General features: G+C 40.3%; 1 long non-coding RNA gene across 1 annotated transcript in view; it reads right to left on the bottom strand.

Annotated features, from left to right (window-relative positions):
- Nucleotides 1–927: 927 nt before the first annotated feature.
- LOC148189053 (uncharacterized) overlaps nt 928–21,138 on the bottom strand; it is a 36,223-nt gene continuing 16,012 nt past the window's right edge. The window contains exons 2-4 of the long non-coding RNA XR_015777149.1: nt 9,973–10,224; nt 9,842–9,869; nt 928–984 (exon numbers count right to left, since the gene is read on the bottom strand). This is a non-coding gene — a long non-coding RNA (uncharacterized LOC148189053). The remainder of the gene's footprint in view (nt 985–9,841; nt 9,870–9,972; nt 10,225–21,138) is intronic.

Below are 21,138 nucleotides of genomic sequence, written 5' to 3'. Positions count from 1 at the left end.
CAGACTGTTACGTTATATTCTGCTTTTCATGAAGGAGGTGTTCAGTTACCAGGACCCATCATCGCTTCTTTTTCAACTTTCTTTTGGGCAAAAGTAGTGTCTATGGTTTTTTCCCTGAAACACACTGCAGTGCACATCTTTGTGTATCATTAATCACTAAAGTATGTGACCATGTACTGTTAAATAGCATACATCCAATATAATCATAATGCTATTTATTCTTATCTATTAACCTGATCTTGGCTATATTCACCCTCACAAAGCCATTGTGCACATTGTACTACTACACATAGCCCTCACTGTCTGTGTGCCTATTATTCAAATTTCAGCTCAGGATGCAAAAAAGTAAACAGAGTGTGCAGCACATGCATTTGAACTGTCATAGAACCAGGCCTGTCTATGTTTGTTGGTTAACATAGACACAGACAGAGAAGAAGCTCATAGATCAGGAACTAATACATTACAGGGATGTGGGGCTGAGGACATCTAATGCTAACAGCTAGATGAAATTGGCTGCATTTCACTGGAAGCAGGAGATTCCTATTTGGAATTAATAACCATGTTAACTATTCTAACTTTACAGGGCATTGTTTGACATTTCTTTTTAAAGAGTCAACATCCCTGGCATACAGCACCTTAGCTTTGCTACAAGCTAGCTACTTCTAAAGCTAACACTACATGTAGGTTCTGTACCTTTTTGTAACCGCATTGTGAGCTCTGAAACCACACTGAGCCATTCCTTGGCTGGATGTGATGCCTGTCCTGTCCAAATGCCATAAAACACAAAAAAGATCTTTGTGAGCATTCAGGCACAGACTAGGTCAGACTTGCAGCTGGAGCTCTGGCTCTAAGCTGGATGTGAGAACCAGATGAGGTCTGTCAGGCTGTCCTATCAGGTAATATTTTTCCTTACCTTCATAAATACTGCCCGCTTTCCTGAGACTCTCTGACTCTCCAGTCACCACCAGAGCAGAGGAAGTGGATCTGCAACAAGCATTTTAATGTTAAGGTCAAAACTTTTTTTTAAAAAAAAGCTTTTATATTAATCATTTAATATACCTTATCAGTTTATGAAGTGGTTTGCCATTCACTCTGAAGATGAAAATCCTTAAGAGATAAAAGCCTAATGCTGGATGCCAAATTAGGAACTGAGGGTCCAATTATTTGCTTATATAATGATGAAATGATCACTTGGTGGTCACATATAGGATGGAGATTGTACACCCTGTCTCTGCTGAGACAGTCTACATTCGTTGCTTAACGTCCTGCAATGGGGTTTAAAGTTCTCGAAAAGAGGACCTTGTATTGCTGTTTCCAAAAGATCCATAGTTAACTTTAATTGTCAGCTGAAACCTTACATTTAAAAGAAATCAACAGTCTGGTGGAAATTCCACACATAGCGGAGAAGCAATCAAGTCAATTTTAAATCAAGTCAATTTTATTTATAGAGCCCACTATCACAAAACATGGCTTGCTTCAGAAGGCTTTACAGCATACGACATCCCTCTGCCCTTAGACCCTCATATCACCTAAGGAACAACTCCCAAAAGGAACCCCTGTAACGGGGAAGAAACCTCAGGAAGAGTGGCAGAGGATGGTGAGGGATCCCTCTTCCAGACAGACATGCAATCAATGTCGTAAATAACAAATGAAATACAGTCATGGCAAAAAGGAAAGAGAAAGAGAGAGGGAAGAGAGGGGGAGAGAGTGGGAGAGAGGCACAGCAATAATGGAAACAGATGCATGTCATATTACAATAACGATAGGTGTGAAATTACTAAATGCACTCTGTGATGATATTGTGGGTGTTGATTAGTCTCATGTGTATATTGAGAGTGGAAGTGTCCAAAAGCATGATCACAGCATTGGCGCAACTAGGAACAAGACCATGATCAGGGCGAGCAGGATAGCAGATATCCCTAGTAAGTGTTGTCCCTAGATCAATGACTAACTTGTTTGTCCAGGATTCACATTGCAACCAGCCAATCAGTAGCAATTGTAATGTCATTTACAGTGCACCATGCAGTTATCCGCCCATGAAGAGAAAAAAAACCCGCTAATTTCAAAGTCATTCAAGCAGCAATAGCAGGCAGAGATTTGCTCAGATTTTCAGCACATTTCATTACTATATACTTGACTGCTGTTGGATCTTTTTAATGGGAAAGGAAATGATTGAAAAATAGATGTTACAGGACTTGTATTAACATTGGCTCTTTCTGCTAAGCTAAGCTAAATGTTAGCTCTACCCGCTAAGCTAGGTTACGCAGACTAAAATGCAGCATCCTTTAAGGCTACAAACTGTTTGGGGGTTGGGAAATTATTATGTATATAACCTTTGTGGATTGTATATAATGGGAAATAAATGTGTAAAAAAATGATTTACAGGACCTGTGGCAACATTAGCTCTACTTGCTAAGCTAAGCTAAATAAAGCTAAACAGGCTAAAAGGCATCTTGCTGGTAGCATTAGCTAAGCTTAGCTAAGCTAAACTAAGTAGGCTTGAATGCAGAATCCTCTACACATTGTCTTGGGGTTGGGAAATTGTTGCCATGTATTTACACTCTGTGGTTTGTATATAAAGGGAAATAAATACATGTAAAAAAGATGTTGTAGGACTTGGGTAATGTTAGCTCTACCTGCCAAGCTAAGCTAAGCAGGCTAAATGGCAGCTTTCTGATGAAATGTTTTTCAGACATTACTTACCATACCTGCATCTCAGCGATGTGTGTGTTAATGCTTCTTATTATTTCAATTGATTGCATAGGCAACTCTATGTATATACATTATGTTATGTAGGCTATACAAGCCAGAGAGGTTAAATACATATGAATAATTCCCAAACCCCAAAGCAGTGTGTAGAGGCAGTTTTGCCTTTTAGCCTGCTTAGCTTAGCCTGGCAGGTAAAGCTAGCAGCAAGATGCAACATCTATTTTTCAAACATAAACAAATTTGCTGTGCAATGTAGGTATCCTATAGTGCACTATATAGTGGATGGAATTAACTACTGAGAATTTGAACATCACAAAATGGCAAACACACTATGAAGTGCACTATATCCATGATAGGGGACATTTTTTAACACAGCTATTGAGCCAGGCACAACACTTACTTGGGGATATGAGCCCCCATGCTGCCTTGTGTGGATTATGGGCGTCACTCTGGTGCTTGGGCACAAGTTGGCGTTTTCCAATAGTTGCGGTACAGAATGGTTCACAAATCTTCTTTCTCAGGGTGATTGTAAAATAAAACGTGAAAAACACAATCTCTTCCACCCATTGACTGTACATAAAGATGGACGATATGCCCCCACTTATCCCTGCTATGCCTAAGTGAGGTTAAAAATCCCAGATACAGGTGTTGCTGTGGTGCTTGCTATGGTGATGTCAATGAGAGCTGTGTTCCGCACAGTAGCAATATCCGCAGTTGGGGAGTTCCCACCAAAACATCAATCTGACCAACCTGTGGTGGACTGCCTTGGCATGGTCTCTGTAATTCTCGAGTTCCCCTATGCAAGTGGGGGACACGTCAAGAGAGTAGTGTCTGAAGTCTAATCCGCTGTCTTTGTTTTGCCCAGATAAAAGTAGATATCATCCTATTCCATTCATTAAATTGCTTTGGTGGTATCTCAATTGACAACGACTGGAAGAGGTACAGGAGTCGAGGCACCACGTTCATCGTAACAATGTCTATCCGATTGTACATATTTGTCGGTAATAAGGACCAGCGATTTAAGTCTGTCTTGATGTCAGCTGTTATAGGGGTATAGTTGTGGTCATAAATGGTAGTTAAGTCCTTTGGTATTTGTACTCCAAGGTATTTCATAATATTATTTGTCAGTTTAAATTTACATGTTGTATAGATATTTTCATGTGGACTCAGATTATAGGTTAGAGTTTGGGTTTTATGTAAATTTAATTTATAGCCAGAGTATGAGCCAAATTCTTCAAGTAGGTGTAACAATTTGGGGAGACTTACTTTGGGGTTGCTAAGGGTCATAAGAATATCGTCCGCATATAGACAAATTTTATATTGTGTGTTTCCAATCTGTACACCAGTTATGTCCTCATTCTCTCTTATTGCCTGAGCCAATGGCTCAATAAAAAGAGCAAAAAGTGTAGGGCTAAGGGGGCACCCCTGACGACAGCCCCTCTCCAGAAGTATTGTATTAGACAGGGACCCGTTAATTTTTATTCTGGTTGTAGGGGAGCAGTATAGAGAGTTCAAACATCCAATTACCTGATCATTGAAGCCGAAACGTTTAAGAACCAAATACAAATATTTCCAACGAACAGAATCAAAAGCCTTTTCAGCATCAAGGCTAATGGCTATAGATTCCCTGTCGCTACTTCTCATCCGATTAATAAGGTGGAGGGCTCGTCACACGTTGTCTTGGGTTTGCCTGTACTTCACAAAGCCAGTCTGATCTGGGTCTATCAGATCTGGGACGATGCCCTCCATCCTTTTTGCTAGTATTGATGCATATAATCTGTAATCCATGTTAAGCACTGATATGGGTCTGTACGAGCTACATTGTGTCTTGTCCTTACCTGGTTTGGGGATCACTGAGATTATAGCTTGTCTCCAGGAAAGCGGTGTCTCTCCGCCCCTCAGGACATAATTAAAGCATTTTTGAGTACCGGTACAAGTATTTTTCGAATGGTTTTATACCATGTCGCAGGGTAGCCATCAGCTCCTGGCATTTTACCTGTTTTCAATCTCGATATGGCTCTATTAATTTCTTCATCCATAATGTCTTGGGTCATTATTTTATTTTGCTCCATACCCACCGATGGTAAATCTAAAGATGATAAAAAATCTGACACAGCTACTGATTCAGCTACCTGGGGTTGTGAGTATAAGTTCTTATAATAAGTTTCAAATGTGTTTTGAATATCCTCCAGTTCGTGACACATTCTATCAGTCTGTAGGTCTTTAATTTTGTGAATAAATCTCTCTGCCAATTGTTTGCGCATCCTCCATGCAAGCAGTTTTTTAGATTTAGGCCCATTTTCATAGAATGATTGTTTGATAAATTTAAGTCTTTTTTCCATTTGATTTTCGCATATGTTATTCAGAGTTTGTTTTGTGTCTCTGATTTGGTTTAGGACATCATTATCATTATACTTCATGTGTCTGGTTTCCAGGGATTTTAGTTTTACAGTCAGATCATTAATTTGTTTCTCATTTTCTTTCTTCTTACGTGCTGACCACATTATTAGTTTGCCTCTGACAACAGACTTGGCCGCATCCCATAATGTACTGGGAGACACCATCTCGTTATCATTAAACAACATATACTCTTCAAATTCTTTCTCTATATATTTTCGGCACTGGGAGTCATTTAAGAGGCTAGTATTTAGACTCCACAGGGTCTCTTTAGGTCTGTTATCTAAATGCAGTGTCAAATATACCCCGGCATGGTCTGAAATATCTCTTACCCCTATGTCACATTTTAAAATCCTATGCATGTCAGTTTTAAACATAAAAAAATAATCAATTCTTGAATACATACAATGCGAGTGGGAGAAGAAAGTAAAACATTTATCTGTCGGATGTAATTCGCGCCATACATCCAACATGCTTATTTCTTTAAGCATTTTTTTGGTGTATAATGCTTCAGGTTTTATATTTTTTGTTCTACTTGTAGAGTCTAAGGTGGGGTGTAAATTAATATTCCAGTCACCTGCGCTTATCAGCACACCTGATGCTTCTGTAGTTATCATGTTAAACACCTTTTAATTAGTCCTTTATTAGTTCCTGATGGTCTATAAAAATTAAATAATGTTACTTCTTTATTATCAATGAAACCTTTAACCAATAAGTAACGCCCTTCTTTATCTGTAATTTGTGAAGAAAACTGGAAATTTACTCTGTTCAAATTAATACTGCTACACCTTGCATTCCCTTTCTCAAAAGAGGAGTAAAATGAGTTCCTAAATCCCATTTTACACAGTTTCCCATGTTCAATATTTGTTAGGTGAGTCTCTTGCCAGAAGATTATATCTTGCTTCTCCCTTTTCATTTTAGCAATGGCCTTACTCCTCTTGATGGGATTATTTAGCCCATTAACATTAAGAGTGATCACTCTGTACTCTTGATGATGCATTTCAGTTGTTGGAAAAAGAAAAACAAGTTTATCTTAATAGTTAAACATCCATAGATGACCAGAACAACAAAACATCTGCCTGTGTACCAAAGTAGAACGTAACATATGAACCTAACATACATAATGAACATTCGTAACTTCCATCCTAGAAGTGTAGTTTCAACTTCTAATTTGGGAGGGGAGTCCCTTAACCTAGAAGGTGCCCCTCCCCGTGTCACCCATTCTCTCTGACAGGATAACATCAGAGCAGTGCACGTAGAGAAATAAACATTGGCTCCCAGACATGCAGTCAGTTTAACTGGCAACGGTTTAGAATAGAGAAATAAACCTGATCATGCTATACAGTCTGGTGTGGTATTGGCTGTAATAGTCTTACCGGTCTCTGCAGATTACTCAGTTATTCACAATACCAAAACCTCTCATGAAGCCTCCTCATTGCATTTAAACCCCTTCAGTTTGTCCTGAATATGTTTGAGGCGGACCTCCTGCTGCCGGCGTGATTTTGGGCCAGCTGTTTCCCACGGAGTTTGTTTTGATCCCGTCGGGGGTGCACTCTGCGTGGGGGGGTCTGCTCCGTGTCCGTCCGGGATAAGTCCCCTCTTCCTCAGGTCCTCAGTCGTCTCCTCCACGTTGTTATAGATAACTGGCCCCGTGTCAAAAAACACTCTGAATTTTGCTGGGTAAAGCATCTGGAAACGAATGCCCTTCTCCTTGAGAGCTTTTCTGATGAAGGTGTATGCCTTTCTTTTCATGTGTATTTCTGTGGGGTAGTCCTGCTAAAAAAACACTCGTTTTCCATTGTAGTGGATCTCCTTTTTTCTCCAAGCGGAGCGGAGCACCTGCTCTTTAGTTGTATACTCCAGGAAATATACGAGCACGGACCTGGGGTTGGAGTCTTGCGGTGGTCTGGGTCCCAGTGATCGGTGGCAACGCTGAATACCGAGGGGGGTGGTGAGAGAGAGTTCATTTTTGAAAAACTGCTCCAGAAAAGTTTTCATGTTGTCCCCCTCGGCCCCCTCTGCAATACCATGGATCCGGATGTTATTCCTCCGGGAACGTGCCTCTAGGTCCGTTAACTGGGCTTGAATGGATTTTTGGAGTTCAATTGTGTACATTAACATCTCCGCATGCTCGGCGTGACTTTCCTCCACGTCAGCCACTCTCTGCTCCGTTGCCTCAACTCTATCCGTTATTTCTTTTAACTCAGATGAAATGCCGTTTAGGTTCGTACACATTTCTCCTCAGAAGTCCACCAGCTCGCTCTTGAGTGTCCCTATTGCCTCGTTCAGGTCTTTTTTCACAACCACAAGAACTGCCTGTATCTCGTCAATTATCTTCGTTTGAATAGCTTCCATAGCCTCTTGCTCAGCTAGTATGCTAACGTTAGCTGTATCCTCACTTTCTGACGGCGAGTTATCGTCTTTTCCAGGGTTTTGTTGTGAATTCTGTCTGGTGTGTCTTTTCTTTCCCCGTCATGCTACATTGATAACTTTTCTGCGTGATTATCCAGGGTTTTTTGGGGGAAAATAAGGTCGTCTGGGAGCCGCCGCTTTTTGCTGCCATTTGCTTCTACGCCATACCGGAAGTCTCCCAGCCAACAATTTTAAATTGTTGGCTGGGCAAAAGAATGAAAATGTCTTCCCAACAGGAGGTATGATATTGCTAGAGCTTCAGTGCCACCACTTTCATTCATTCAACACCCTGATCCTTTTTTGCACCTTTTTCTTTTCTTCAGTTTTATAAGAGGAGCCACAACAGCTCACCAGAGCTTTGCTTAACTTTAATTTTTGAAGCCATTTTCTTTTTAAATCTTTGACGCTTTTCTTTATACCAGTTTTTGGTCAGTAAAGACACTTTTGCAATTCGTTTTAAGTAAACTCAAATTAACAATTTAAAGGGCATTTGTCAGACCAATGGGACTACTTTTGATTATTTCTGCGAGTTTTAATTGAGAAGGACACTCCGTGATTCGCCGTCAACTCTGCCACAGATCTAGAAGCAACACCTGCTGCACAAACTGTCAGCATCCGTTGCCTGCTCTTAAAGACTTTGTTTAAAGACTTTTACCGGTTCGCTGAGGCGGACACCGAGGCCAGTTAAAGACTGCCACACACCGACTCCACCTGCCCGGCCGCCGCCGCCTTTCAGCAGGTCACCTCGTCTAGAAGACGCGCAGCAGCTCTCCACTGGAGTGAAGCAACGACCTGGACCTCCCCGGAGAAGTCTAATCATGTCGGCAAAAGTAGGCAGAATAACATCTTCTAGTGATCAGAGTTGATGTCATATAGCTAAGCTTTAATGCCAAATTTCTAATTCTATTTTACCGTTCAGCACGCATCCACGCTTTAGAGAGTCACATATTTCTACCCACTATCATCCATAATTAATCATGTACATCACCTGAACATACATCACTTAGGTTCCCTTTCATTTGTTCACTGTCCTTTATATGTCATACTACTTCCTCTATTTACTCATCATTTTATTAGCCTAAATAAAATATTTAATTTATTGCCAAGTCGTTGTCTGTGAATATTATTTCATGAGAGAAACAAGATCAGTGTATACAGGATAAAGGGTACAGATTGTGAGACTGATTGAAGTGATGACATGTTCTGAAACTGTCATAATATAAAATTTTCTCCTAAATGGAGAATGGTGCCCTTCTCCTTTAACGAGTGCAAAATCCAAACTCTAACATAGTTATTGATAACCGCAACATAATATAGCAGAAAATGTAGTCAGACAGGGGAAGACCAAGAAACTAGAAAATATTTTTATATTATAAGTAGTAGTATAGTATTAAATATATAACTTCCTAGGATCAAACAGGGGTATCATATGGTACTGTTTAGTGACAGATCTATGATTATGAGTGTCATTCTCTTCCACCAACTGATTTAATACTTTCCACTCTCTAAAGTAAAAAAAAACAAAACGTTATTATTTCTTATATGTGAAGTATGTGAAAACATAGTGTGTGCATTAGTGCATGAAAGTATGGGACAAATCACGGCCCACTTTGATCCAGTCAGGAACAATGCATTTTATTTGACATTACCAGACAATACGATATTAACGTTATATAGTATGGATGGCATTCACAGACTGTGTATATAGTCTATGGTGGCAACCTGTTTCTCTCTGTAGGTAAACTGTACCATTGGTTTCGCAAACAATATGTTCAAGGTACACTGTTGTTGAAGCTACACATTTAGCTTAGCCAGGTTGTTGGTTACAGACATAGACAGATCAATAGCTCCATGAGGACATTTTAGAACATGATAAATTAAGTAAATTAGTTAAATATCTATTAAAACTGAAGCTGTATTTACTGAATTCAAGGTGAAAGACTTTATTAAAGAACTGCTGTTGATGGTTAGCAACCGAGATTACCATCCATAGAAAGTCAGTGTGAGGAATTAGCTTACTGTAATCCTGTAATGAATTAGTTTACTGTAAACCCACCGGAAGTTGCACCCATAACTGTTTATACCTCAGGAATAAGGTGAATTGGACAAGTTTTCAATTCTACTTATATCGGACATGCCTATATGCAAAACGTGTTTATGTATGGCTCTACAACATTACACAGAACGCTGATTTTAAATTCAATAATTAAAATAATTAGTCTTCTTATGTTTTGCTTACATATTTTAGTTTGGTCAAATAAATGTTACTTTCAGTGTGTTATACAGGCTATAATTTATTCCATTCCATTCCATTATAACTTACCCCTCTGGTGACTCCCTGACGTCCATATCTGGCAAAAAAAATGAAGAAAAAAAAAACCCATTACAATGACATCTAGCATAAAACTACTTTTTTAATATATCTGTACCATATTGTGTACATGCTGCATTTACGTGAGCTTTGGCTGTGGTTCAGTGAGGCATTTTGGCCCCTCTGCCCTGTGCTGGTTGGTCTATTCATGCTCTGCCTTGCTGTCTCTTGGGCTGTGTTTGTCTTGGAGTAAAGGTTTGACAATGCTGTGTCTGTAATTCAGTCACTCTTCATCAAAAAAGCCAGAACTCATCTTGAAGGTCCAATGTAATCCCCGGCATGAAACTCCTCCTGCTTATCTTGCTCTATGTGTGACGTTCCATTAGATACAGACACTGAGGAAAGAAATGAGTGATTTAGTATTCAATATAGCCCCATTTCCCTGTATTTACTGAAGAAGCATAGATATTTATCCTTTGACTTTGCGCAGTGTTGAGATTTAACTCTATCTTCAATGCCATGTATGGCTGTACTGAGCCACTCTACTGTTTATGTGAAAGTAATAAAAAGTAACAAATACTGTAAAAATGTTGCTGTAAATATTACTGTATTTCAATTGAAAGGTTTATTGCTGTATTTTAATGTAAAGTATTAAGTTACTGTATTTTCATGTATAGTACTTTTACTGTTTCTATGTTTTATATTGGGGCTTTTTTTTAATTGTTTATGTTTTTATATGTATATTATTATTTCCGGGTGGGTTTTTTTCAGTTCACAAATAGTTTCATTACCTTTCAACATATCAAAAGTAAATATTTTAAATCACAATTTCTACTGAGAAATTGTAAGCAATATTGTTAGCAATATGTTACTCTGATACAATAACAATCAAATTGCAGTACAGCACAGATACTTATTTAATTTAAATCACAGTCACACACCATTATTCAACATTTAAGCATAGCAGAGTGAAAGGGTCACCAAAATTACTGCAATTCATCCTGAAGGGAGCATGAGCATCTGTACTACACTGTGGTTAGACTAACTATTTGAAGGGAGGGGGGGCAACAAGACACAGGTGTAAAACATTAGGTTGGGGCAGGTCATCACACAGGAGGGAAACATGAACAAGGGCAGGAAATGTAGGACCTGAAATGAAACAATAAGACAATAAGAAACTTGACTGTCCTAGTCAAGAGTTGACATGTCAGCACAATCCTCAAACATCTATAAGTCTGCATACATGGGGGGGGAGCATGGTAATGGGCACTGTTTCTTAGGGTTTAAGGATGTTTCGGGCTTAGACCACACTCAGTACGGAGTTCAGGATTTTTCTCCCCTTTGATGCTTTTTTATGCACTCTGGCCCTTGATTTACATTCAAAGTACACATCTTAATTGAAAATTTGAAATGTGTACATCAAAAAATGTCACAACTGGGGGTACTTCAAAAACTGCTTTCATTACACATGTATTGACTAGTTCTGTATTTATGTTAACAGTTTTGGAATGTAACTAGGTAATCTAATTAAGTGTTATAGGCAGCCTAAGTACAATTTTAAGGCTTGTGTACTTGAGTACTTCCATTTAATGCTATGTTTGTGGGCTACTTCACTCTTCATCTCAGAGGCATATGTTGTACTGCACTACATTTTTGTGACTGTATTAGTTACTTTACAAATTCAGATTATTAATACAAAATATAAATCAACTAATAATTATGATGTATTATTATAGATTAATCTAGGTCCATATTTCATAATAATTAACATACAGGTTATGTTACTCTGAAATGGGGCATTCACTATGGTAAATACTTTTATTTCTGGTTGGCTTTTTCAAGTATATTTTGTTGTTCATACATTTGTACTAGTACTTGAATGATATTTTGAATGCAGAAATTTTACTTAAAACAGTATTTCTGCACTGTTGTTACTTTTACTTCAGTAAAAGATCAGAGTACTTCCATGAGCATATGTTAGTATATTGGAATTTTAAATGCTGTTTTCTTTCACTCATATAGCCTGTTTTCAGACCCATTTGATGCAGTGTAGTGTGTGCACTGTTTACCTCTCCATCAGCTTCCTGTCTGTCCCTGCTGTCACTCTGAGAAGAAAGTCTGTTTACACTTGGAGTTTTTAACATAGCAAAATAAATGTGTGAACTGTTTTAGCTAGAACTAAATCGGGGCTGTGTAAACAAAGAAAAATCTTTTCTTTTTTTTTATATAAGTGATTTTCATTTTTTGCAGAGTATGCAAGTTGAAATCACGAATAAGCCATCCCATGCTTTAAATAACAGTATTGGGGGCCTTAAAACCATAAACTTTGTATATGGGTTGTTTTAGAGAAAAAAACGGCTGCTAGTGGTGACACCACAGTAAATTAGCATACTGGCTTTCTTTGGCTATTCACCTGCTTTTGTTCCTTTTTTCGGCCAATCAGCTGCACGTTAAAGAGGAACCACATGGCTACTTAAACAGCCGCTCCTGCGTTTAAAGTAGGCTAGAAATTGTTACTGCTACTTCTGGAAGCTGTGTGTTTTCATCACTGAATGAAGATGGAGCAGGAAAAACTCATTGCAGAAGAACTAAATCAGGGCTGTTACAGCACAAATATTTGGCAGAAGCCAGATGCTCCTGGTCATACCAACGCCGATCTCACTTCCGATTCTGTAAGATATCAGAAATTATATCTACTGTAACATTTGAAGACAATAAAGAAATAGAAATGGAGAAGATCCGTAACTTTGACTGCAAATGCTACAGAAGAAGAAAGGAGAATTCTCTCCTTGGAACACAGTCGTGTAGCCTTTCTCCAGAGCTTATGTACATCATACAGATGGATTCTTTAGCTTTAATAATTGGACACCTTGAGGCAAACAGGCGTAGTAGTTATTTATGAAATAACTACATCCACCAAGAGGCCTGCAATGAAAAGAAAGCACCCCTGAACTTGTTATCTGATCGAAGGCAATGAAGTCTGCAGGAATACTTTTTAGTTTCTTATGGGGTGAGTTTTCATTAACGTCCAAGTTATCTACGTTACGTTAGTGTTCATTTAAAATCACATACAGGGATTACAAACTGTTTTTCATGCTACAAGCTATCCTTTATTAATCCACCATGAGTTTCATTCATGTCCAATTTATCTAGCTAGCTAGCTAGCTAGCTCAGTATTGTTGTTTTAAAATGCAAATGATACTTACATTGCAACTGTGAGCATCTGCTATTAATTTGAATAACACAACAACCTGATAATGTGCTTGAATAATTTGTGAATAACACACCATGGGTGAATAACACCTTTGGGTGTAAGAATAACACATCTATGGGTGCATGAATAAAGTACTGACTGTGATGCTAATGATTTAGCAACTACCTGAGGGCAGTTTGTATGCATACATCCACAGTCAGGTGACAAGATGCCTGTTGTTTGTTTGCCTTTTCTGACATAATCAAACACTTTGATGAGAACAGGGAAGACCACGGTTAAGGAAGAGGGGCTCACAGCCACTGCCAGCCAGGATCATCAGCCGTGAACAGATCGACAGAGCTGTGGAATTTAAAAAAAAAAAAAAAAAAAAAACTACACAGAAGACAATGCCATCATGCTGCCTTGTTGACATCCTGGGCATGGGGATTGGGATGTGAAGCTTCACTCCACACTTAGCATCCACTTCCTGATTGCTGGGCAGACCAAATTTGCCCCAAAGCCACAGGCTTTGGACTAGTCAAGCAAGCATTCATGAGGACCAGAGTCAAAACTTTGGCAGACATCGCTAAGGTTAGTTTATTTTATTTGACTACTGTAAATATGGTAAATGGCAGGGGCCCTTCTGTGCGGAGTTTGCATGTTCTACCCGTGTCTGCGTGGGTTCTCTCCGGGTCTCCGAGCTTCCTCCCACAGTCCAAAGACTGTGGGACCCTTTACGAGGACAAGCAGTTACAGAAAATGACTGACTAAATTTGTAAAATATGCATTTTTAAAAAGTCATGAAAAGAATTAATAGAATAGAATTATTTTGATTGCGGTCCTTGTTGTCAACTGGTAGTAGAAAACAGCCCTCCAGAAAGTCACCTCAATATCCCACAGCTTGTTGGAATTGCTGATGGCAGAGTGATAGTCAAGACCTTCGACTGGAAGACGCATCTGAGTCCCTACTTCCGAAAGCTCCCACAGATCAAGAGTTATCAGCACTTCAGGTATTTATATTCAAACTTCCACATTGTGTACATATAAAAAGTAGTGAGCCATGTTTTAAATATCCTGTTGTGTGCTTATAGTCCAGGGGTCGGCAACTAAGTTTGGCCTCGGGCCAAATTTTTTCTGACTAACTCAATGGTGGGCCAAAATTACATTTTCATCAGGCAAACCTGTCTTTTCCACAAAAAAATTCTCTCATTTTTCTACATAAACATGATTTAATAAAGTTATTTATATTAAATCAATTGAATTTGTTACACTGTTATTACAATGTCTGCGTTAGGAAACAGCCAGTAGCCTGGTGATAATAAGGCTGCTGTCTGTAATCACACATACTCTGTTAAGACTTAATGCTTAAATAATAAACACTTTTCTGAGCTTAACTAACTTATTCATCATTTTAAGGTCATTTGCTGTAATGATTTGGTTTCCGTTGGTAACGCAGCCTATTCTCGCGTGACGTGATGCTGTTATTGTTTTTGTTTTTTTTTCTGCGATAACGCGATAACGTGAGACATTAGTTAGCTAGCTAGCAAGACAAAATGTCATTGTCCAAAGCAGTCAAAAGGAAAGTCGACAGCGAAGGTAGGACATATAAAGAAGAGTGGAGAGAAAAATATGCATTCATCCTACCTGATTTTATGAACGCCAAGCCAGTCTGTCTCATCTGCAATGAGGTTGTTGCAGTTTGCAAAGAATATAATATCCGAAGGCACCACGAGACTAAGCATGGCAACTTCAAAGCTGCATATCCACTCCAGACAGAGGCGCGAAGGCAGAAAGTTAGCGCACTGACAGCTGGATATGCACACAGCAGCAAGATCCTGGTTCGAGGACTCACGGCGCAGCAAAAGGTGACAAGTGCATCCCTTAAAGCGGCATGGGTTCTAACCCGGCACAACAAACCATTCACTGATGCAGAGGTTTTTAAAGAAGTGATGGTGGCAGTTTTGGAGGAGCTGGCTACTGATAAATCAATGGATGGCGTGATTACCTCAGTGAAACAGGTGCCTCTTTCTGCGAGGTCAGCTTCCCGGCGCATAGACGCACTGTCGGATGCTGTGCATGGAGTCATTATCAGTGATCTGAGTCAGGCCGAATACTTTTCTCTGGCCATTGATGAGAGCACCGACAACACAGATGTAAGCCAGATGTGTGTCTATGTGCGATATTTTGATGGAAAGGAGTTCAGGGAGGAGTTGCTGTCTCTAATTCCACTAGAGGGGAACGCCACTGGGGAAGTTATATTTACCAAACTGGAAGAATTATTCAAACTCCATTCATTGTCATTTGAGAAAATCAACCTCATTGTGACAGATGGGGCACCTGCCATGGTTGGTTGCCACAGAGGTCTGGTGAGCAGAATGAAGGAGATCGCGCCCCAAATGCATGGATTGCATTGCCTTATTCACCAGAGTGTCCTGTGCGCCAGGCTCAGTGGAGAGCTAAAGGGCGTTATGGATAAAGTAATGCGTGTCATTAATTTTGTCAGAGGTACATCAAGCACACAGCATCGTCTTTTCCGACAACTTGTGGCTGAGTCAGAGGAGGCCATTTATGATGACCTGCTGCTTCACAACGACGTGCGCTGGTTAAGTAAAGGCAAAGCGCTGGAGCGCTTGTGTGCGCTACTGGATGAGGTTAAAGCCTTCCTGAGATTAAGCAAGATACGAGCTGCAGGCGACCACCTTGCCTTTCTAGAAGATGAAATGGCCATGTCCAACGTTGCATTTTTAACGGATATTTTTGGCCACCTGAACCAGCTTAACATGCAGCTACAAGGGAGAGATAAAACCATTGTGGACCTGGTTGAAAAGCTGGAATCGTTTACCAAGAAACTGGAGTTGTTCCAGTCAGACATATCAAGTGGAAGGCTCTTGCACTTCACTACACTAAAATCACAGGGACGGGGAAAAGTGACAGGGCTGATGGTTGACTTCGTCAAACAACTATGAGCCAACTTCAAGTCCAGGTTTGAGGACTACTCCATCCCGAGGGACATCATCGCTTTTGTCCGTGACCCACTCACTGTCCGAAGTGCGGATTTCTCCTCCCTGGCTAAAAAAATCATCCCCTCGTTGGATGAGGCCGCATTTCAGCTGGAGCTTATTGATTTTCAAACAAGCTCCCTGGTCAGCGATGCGCTCAGAGCGCAATCCCTGGAGGATTTTTGGATCGCATGCTCAGAGGAGTACAGGTGGATTAAGAAACTTGCCTTTTATGTACTGACGATGTTTCCCTCTACCTATACTTGTGAATCGAGCTTTTCTTCAATGAACGCCATCAAGACGCATGCGAGGAACCGCCTAACGCGCAAAAATCTGGAGAACTGCTTGTGGATTAAACTGACATCCATGTCGCCAGACATCCAAAAGATTGTGACTGAAGGGAGATGCCAGTTTTCCCATTAAGTGAGTAGCCTTTTAAGTTTTTAATAGTCATATTATTGCTTGATTTTATTTAAATAGTAATTTCTTTTTTGCTTTTTTTGCTCTGTAATTTCAGGAGCACAGCGCATGTCCCAATTTCCCACCACAAGCCGGGTAAAAGGCCCAAAGTCAAGCAGAACTTTTTTTTTCTTTTGTTTTAATTTATTTTATTTATTTGATCTTTGAGCTAAGTTTGTTGTTTGTTTGAATTCAATGAAACAGATTTTGCATTATGTCTGTTGGAGTGGCACACAGAGTTTTTTGCCCTCTTTTTTCTCAGAGCGCACATATGCCAAATAAGTTCCTACCTGAAGTCAGTGTGCGGCTGAAGTCAAGCAGATGCTGCCTTATTTTATTTTATCATATTTTGTCAGTTCACGACTTTTGATAGCAAATACATATATCAGGTTTTTTTTTTTTTAATCAATGTCATCTGGTGGGCCAGATATTATTGGCGGCGGGCCAAATTTGGCCCGCGGGCCGCCAGTTGCCGACCACTGTTATAGTCTGTCACAGCTTTGATGCCAGCAGACCAGGTGTGGCGCTTGCTAGGACTCACAGTGATGCAGAGCCTGTTGAGTTTCAGCTACTGCGCAACCCAGGAGTTCTCCCCCCTGTTGACAGTCTTCCTGTCCTGGCCCCACCTGGATTGACCATGGACAGGCAGACCTATCTGAAAAAATCAGGCCATTCAGGTGTTCTGACGAGGCAAAAGACATCACATGCCCAGCGCCAAAGGTCATAGCACAGAAGAGTAAGCAGAAGAGGATGTGGGTGTGATATTACCATTTTGCGTGCATATTGACTGTGATGGACAGAGTGGTTTTACAGCCATGTTGTGAGGGAGGAACTGATGTTGGAAAGGAGAATATTGTCCAAGGTCTGGAAAATATTGGACTCTACTTCACACCCTCTCCACAATGTGCTGATCAGCCACAGGAGTTTATCAACAGACTGATCCATCCACACTGCACCACAGAGTGACTTAAATGTATTTTATTTTATGTAAAATTAGAAATATTTGAACAGGCAGAAACGGTGGATAATCCTTTATGGCTGCACTTAGAAGCCTCAACTGTCAAAAACTTCTCTCTCCCTGCTCTTTTGTTTTCTTGGCTCTTCTCATATTGATAAGATAACTAAGCAAAACTTTACATTGAACAATTCAATGCGAATATTAAATCAGATAAGAACTGCCTGCCAAATTTGTAATGCATTTATCTGTGCGCCCATATGCCAAAATCCTTCCTTTGAACCTGGTCAATTAGATGCGGCGTTTACAATCTGGAGAGAGAGGGGTATTAGAACATTTCTAGATCTTTACATTAACGGCCAGTTTGCTTCCTTTAGGCAATTGAGAACTAAATTCAGCCTTCCAAATTCACATTTTTTTCGGTACCTGCAGGTCAGGCACTACGTTAAGGAAAACCTCACACAGTTTGAGTCCTCACCCACCATTCATCCTTTTCTAGAGAATTTCCAGCTTCCTCCTGATTCCAAGCAACTAAAATTTGTAAATTATTTTACTACTTCAGTTTCTTCAGATCATATTAGGGAAGCCTGGGCACACGATTTGAAGAGATATCGGCAGAGTTCTGGGAAGAGGCAATGTCTCGGGTCCATTGCTGCTCTATTAATTCTTGTTACAGGTTGATTCAATACAAGGTAATGCATAGACTTCATTATTCAAAAACAAAACTCAACCTCATCTTCCCGTCAGTGTCTTCTGAGTGTGACAAGTGTTTCTCTGTGGAAGGATCATTGGCACCCCTTTTCTGGTTCTACCCCACTCTACACAACTTCTGGACTGCAATCTTTGAATGGCTTTCAAAAGCTTATTCCAGGGATATTCAACCAAACCACGACCTGGCTATCTTCGGCTGCTCTACAAGGACTTTTGAGTTGTCGTGCGACATACAGACTGCCCTACATCTATCAGTGGTGGTTGCTAATGTGGCAGGACAGCGCTACATTCCCCACCGTGAGGGGCAGTGTGGCAGACAATTGGCAAGCGATCCCCTATAAATAGACCCAGTCGGACCTTTCACCTTCCTTCCGCTTCCTCTTTCCTCCTTCACGGAGCCGGCAGCCGTGTGTGGTAGCGTCTTGCTGGTTAGAAGATCGGGTTTCAAAACAAAGGTACGCATGCTCTGTTCTGCTCGATTTATTCAGTGTTATGGGCCTTGTGTTTACTCCAGTTTCACTCCGTCCAGCAGTGTGGTGTTACCGGGGGCCGGGCTGTCTCCCTCGGGCCTGTGTGTGCGCGGTGCGCTTTCTGTGGGTAGGACACTTAGTTGTCTGCCTTTTTATATTAAGCTGCCGTTGGTCTGGTGAGGTGTATTGATTATTGTTTTCTCCCAGCCATCGCTGGTGGAGTCTGGGCTGCGGGCTTCCTCTTCCCGCCGCTGTGTGACGCCTTGATCCTGCCCTCCGGTAGGAAATGTTTATTTGTAGCTTTTGTTATTTTTTTGTAATGTTTTATGCCCAGATTCTAATTAGGTTAATTAGTTTATTTTGCAGTGCGCGGCTGTCACTTGCCGCTGTGGGCCTCGTTGCTGTTTTGGCTCTTCCCCTCTGTGTATTTACTCCCCTTGGTTTGGCACTCTTGGGACTCCAATCGCTTTAATTTGGCGTTCTGATTCGGCTCGTATCTGACGCCTTTATCTGTCCCCATTAACTGCGGCCCAAAGCTGTGGCAGTACAGCCTGGACAGAAAAAAAGCTGCCAACGCAAGCCAGGAGAGGGCATCTTGACCCTCCCTTTGACTCAGAGCCGTCCCCTCTAGAGACTGATTTTAATTAATTTAGAATGGCAGACATTTAATTAATTACCTGAGTTTATTCCTTTTCCATTTGTTATTTCTTTCTTCGAATTATTATTGATTGGGTTTGTGGGTTATATTTGCTTTATTGTTTAGAAACCTTTTTGCCCTTATCTTGATAATTTGTGATTTGGAATAGTTTCTTTTGAGTTTGGGGTGGCTGACATTTTGGTTATGGTGTGTGTGAGAGTTGCCTTGATTTCATGTGTTTAATGATGTTCTTTTCCTTTGACAGGTGCTGAGGGTCTAGAGTGCAGCGGTTCTCTTGGTGGTGGTTCCTTTATCACTTTTTGGTTTGCTGTGTCACGGGTGCGGTGTAGTTTTTGGATCCCTCCCCGTTTTGTTATCGCTGTCGTGGTAAGCCCTAGCCCTGTCCCCTTTTCCTTTTGGTAGCTCCTCATATCACGCCTTATCCTTATTATTATTACTATTATTATTATGATTTATTTAGTCTGTTACTCATTTTAATAATTGTTTAATAAAAATATTTTATAATTGGAAATCACGCTCCTGTCCTGTGGGATTTTTCGAACTGTGTGCCTTTGTTTCAAATTGACAACTGGTAATTGTTAATAATTAGAAATATTTATCTACTTTTGCTCCTTCTAACTATAGTATATTACTATAAGTAAGTATATTACCTTTCTTGTTTTTCATTTTTATTCAGGGGCTTTTTGTAACAAAAGAATTTCCCTCTGGGGATCAATAAAGTAAATTCTGATTCTGATCAGTCTGCTAAAGTCCTTAAGGCAAATAACACTACATTAATATTAACTACATTCATTCCTTTCTCTGGAAACCCCCTGGGACCTCTTCAAAGACCCCCCGAGGCCCCTAATCCTGCTATTGATAACTATTGTTTAAACTACTACAATAGTGTCTGTCCTGTGGGCTAACAGATATCACTGATAGCAAGACCGGTAGGGGGTTGGATTTATGTAAATGTGATGCAAATGAGTAGCCACTGTTACCTGGCTCCCCAGGTAGATGAGAATCTTTCAGAAACTTTGAGGCTGGATTTCTCACAAAACTAGTTTGAGGAGTGCTTACATTCAAATGGCCACATCTTCTTCAAATATTTTCAGATTTCCATGTGTTAGACATCGTTGGAAAGCTTGGACACTAAACTTTCAGAATCTGTAAATAACTTAAAAAGCCCCTCGGGAGACTTGTTCCTGTTTTTTTTTTCATGGCTGGACACATATTTTTCATTGAGGTAGGTGCTTGGCTACTCCTTTTTATTTTTGTTCTCCATCAAAACAGTAAACATAAACTTGAAACCGGGTCTCCCTTACCACTAAACATTCACAGTATCTTACAGTACATATTACAGTAAAATGCTGTCCAGATTACATAAAATGGTTACAGTGTGTGTCAATATAGGTGCGCTCTCTGACAAACGATCGAAACAGTTGACCAGTTAAGGCTTTGTAGATCGGACTAAAAATCCAGATGTCATCTTGCCATAATAAATGTTAACAACCCCAACAGAGACCAGCACAGCTGTACAAATTGTTGTAAGTTGACTCAGAGAAATAAAAAGTCTAAATCAACATATTTCCTTGATTGTCTCCTCTTAACTTGCTCGTACCAACAGCTAGCCAATGTAACATCTGGGTCAAGTGAAAATCACGTTGTTGCCAAAGTAAAGCTGAACCATATACGGCCGCTGCCATCTTGCTCTGGTGACATCATTCAGAGCCAGAGTTTTTGCATAGTAGCAATATCTGCGGAGGGAGAGTTTCAGCTAAAACACCCCTCTGGCCAATCCTAAGAAGCCCCATTAGACACGAATGCAAGGATTGGCTAACACAGCTGTCAGTCATGGCGGAAAATCCCCTTTTTGTAGAATCAA

This window comes from Plectropomus leopardus, chromosome 8 (assembly GCF_026936395.1).
Source record: "Plectropomus leopardus strain MGB_pleo_1.0 chromosome 8, ASM2693639v1, whole genome shotgun sequence".
Taxonomy (NCBI): domain Eukaryota; kingdom Metazoa; phylum Chordata; class Actinopteri; order Perciformes; family Serranidae; genus Plectropomus; species Plectropomus leopardus.
Note: the sequence above shows the minus strand (reverse complement) of the source record. Positions and strands in the feature narration are given on the sequence as shown.